The sequence below is a fragment of the Pteropus alecto genome, unplaced genomic scaffold (genome assembly GCF_000325575.1).
Source record: "Pteropus alecto unplaced genomic scaffold, ASM32557v1 scaffold10, whole genome shotgun sequence".
Taxonomy (NCBI): domain Eukaryota; kingdom Metazoa; phylum Chordata; class Mammalia; order Chiroptera; family Pteropodidae; genus Pteropus; species Pteropus alecto.
The window spans coordinates 9,517,485-9,520,923 of record NW_006431210.1 but is presented as its reverse complement, the minus strand read 5'-3'; positions in this window follow the sequence as shown (position 1 = coordinate 9,520,923).

Genomic DNA, 3,439 nt, shown 5'->3' with positions numbered 1-3,439 from the left:
TCTTGTCCTTCTCTTGGCTGAAATAGCATTTTCCCTGCTCTCTTTCCAGACCTAACAGATTTGGTGCAGGCAGAGAAATTGTCTTATTGGTAATGGAACATGAATCTGGAAATATTTAGAAAAAATTAACTCATAATATCTGCCATGATATATTTATCATATTCACTCAGTGACTGTGATAAATTTTGGCTCTCTACTTGAACCACATTCAAATATAAATATAACAATGTAGTATAAAGACATTGCTGGCATTATATAACTGAGCAGCTCTTGTAGAAGAAAGTTCAGACTAAGAAAGATTAGAATGAAGGTTTTGAAAGATTCTTCAGCCTCACTGGTAAATATCCCCTTCCTTGCTTCTTAGGTGGGCACAGCTGTGGTCGTCTGTCTTGTGAGCTAGCAACCTCCTTATTGTTACTGTGTTTTTGGATTTGAGAAGCTGGCATAGGACTCCTTTGCATTGCCATTGTGAAAGCACCTTGACCTTAGCAGCAAATCTGTTATTATTGATACAGAAACTTCATCTCTCATTGTCTGTAAACTGGTAATGTATGAGTGGTTTTAAATTCTCCTCTGATAGAATGAAAGTATAAAGTTTCACATTTTCCAGAGAATAATTTCACAAAGCCATTTCTGTAAGAGGCACATTTTTACAGTTAGTTGAACTTATTATCCCAATAGTGACAGTTAAAGATAGTTTTCAGGAAATATTCACCCTTCTCCCCGTCATTCAAAGCTCAACTTGTAAAACTGTAGATTTACATCTGCATTCTTATTTTTTTTAATTTTTATTTTTTTTATATGTATTTAGCTTTCTCTTTTAGTAACAAGTACCTTTCAGAGGAGACAGTGTATGAGTTTTGGGTGTAAGCATGACAAGATGAATACTCTTAATGACCTCTGTTTTTCAAATGCAAATATGATATAAAGAAAAAAGCCTTTCCTTTGTAGTCTTTGACTCCAGGAGCATTTACTACTCCATCCTGAAGCTTTTCTTGTCTCCAAAGTTCAACATTTATAACTGTAAGCATCATTCTGTTTTATTTAATTTTTTTTTTCTTTATGGATAGAATTCTGTAAGGCGAAAGGTCCATGAAGGTAGAGAAAGGAATGAAAGAAATAATTTTCTGGTAAGATAATCAGAGCTTTACACTACTAATAGATGCTTAGCAAAATCTCTATATATCACTTGTAGGTTTACAGAACCACTGTTGCATTTCTCAGTGTGATTTGAGTTGTCTCCGTCTGTTAATCAGGATTGGCACATGCGAAGTCCTGTAACTGAGTTTGTTTGGGTTTATGTGGGGAATGTTATGTAAGTTTCTCTGCTCACAAATTGTTTCAATGCCTGGGAAAACAACAGCATTATTTTTCATACCTATGGTTTATCCTCCTTGGACTCGAGGATACCATTTTCTCATAAACAAGCTCTAGGTCCCCAAAAGTTGTCACAATTTTCATATTCCATTGGATGATGCCATTAAAATGGTCAAACGATATTAACAAATTTAGAATGTTCACCTTATGTGTTTTTAAACTTGTCTTTGAAGACACAGGATCGAAATACTCTAGACTATTGTTGTGTTCCAAATTGAGATGGGAGTCATAGGGTTCTGTTTTAACGTGTTATTTGAATTGAAAACTGAAGTTAAATTCTTTGTATAGAATGGAGCTCTGATTTTAATGTAGGAAAAAAGCAAGAGAATTAAAATGTTAATCAAGCCATAATCAGAGACTGCAATAAGCTGATCAACCCTGCAGCCAGGCTAGGAGGACACCGTCAGAAAGAATAAAGGAAAGTTTCTGCTGAATTACTAACAGATCATTCCCCACACCTGTGAAGGGGAAACAGGATCCAAGAGTCATTCCTTATGGCTAAAACCATGGAGAACCTAAGGATTAAAAGCTGGGATCTGCCAGCAAGCCTTTCACTCTACATATTCTTACTTTTTCATGGGTACATACTCTTCCCTTTCCTCACTGTATATCCATATCAAAGGAAATGGGAACTAAAGAATGACATATAAACTGAATTCCCTGAACACTCAAGGTCTCTCTCACCGTCCCTCTCACTCTCTGCCTCTGAGAGGAGACCGCACTCTGTCTGTGAGTGTTCTCCCTTTTCCGATAAACTTTCTTGCTGACTCTAACTTTGGTGTGTGTGTTGAATTCTTTCCTCACTCTCTGCCAAAGGACCTTCTTCTTTTCTCAATGCAGGACTTGGTATCCCCGTCACTTGGGGAAATTTGCCCTGTCCTGCATCAATTTGGTGATTGGTTTGATGTTCGAAATGGCATTTTCATTGGGTTATATGAAAATAGTTTACCATAATTAATCAGCTGCTCCAAATTTAATTATAAAGTAAAAGCATTCCTCCACCCTCCTAAAAATATTGCCTTAGCACAGTTGAGTTAAAATTAGCCGTAATAAAATTTCCCATCCTTTTTTTTTTGAGTATATTGTGTTAAACAAGATACCCATAAATAAGAGTATCAGGTATAACCAGGTATAATTAATAGTCACTTAGTGGTCCTTGAGTAAATCTCTTACATGCATATCCTAGAAAAAGTGAATAAGTAGGATGATCGTGTGATAAAATCTTTTGCAAACACATAGTTTCCTGTTCTTTGCTTTCAGCAAAATTGAAAGAAGCCTGAATCAAATTGTCAGGATATAGGCCATTATAATTAGTTTTTGATGATGGATCACTATGTGATTTTGGGACTATAACAAAGAAAGAGTTCAAAGAATTGAGTCCATTGCTATAAAAATCTATTTTTATGTATTTATATAAAGTTTCTCAATGTTTTTATCTATAAAATGAAAATTAGTTAAGAAATTAATGCTAAATCCTATTTTATTTTTGTGTTTATACTATTTATTCACATAGGGTATAATTAAAAAAATTTTATATCATTAAGCAATGTTTCCCATAAAATTTTACTTTTACTGTTTAATAATCTTTCAAAAACTGTAATGTATTTTTGTTGTTTTGATATTTGTTTTCAATAATAATTATAATGGTAACTCAATCATAAAAAAGTTTTAAACCATAAATGATTTATGTTCCCAATTCTTCACTTATTACTTTTACAGTAAAAGGAATACATTGCCCCCTTCATTGGACTTGATCTTGTGACTTGCTTTGACCAATGGAATCTTAGCAGGTGTGATGAAAGTAGAGGTTTTAAAGGTGCTTTTGTAATTTGATCTCGTCTCTTGAATCTGTTATTGACCCTGATAAGAAAATGCTCAGTGTGGTCCTTGCCCAGGAATGATTGTGAACAGACCTGAACCAACCCAAGTTCTGGAGCCAAGTCCAGGTGACCGATGCCTGAGCAGAGCCACCTACACTGACTTGGAGACTCTGGACTAAGAAAAGTAAATGTTTGTTATTGTGGCCACTGAGATTCTGGGGCTGTTTATATAAGTATAATAT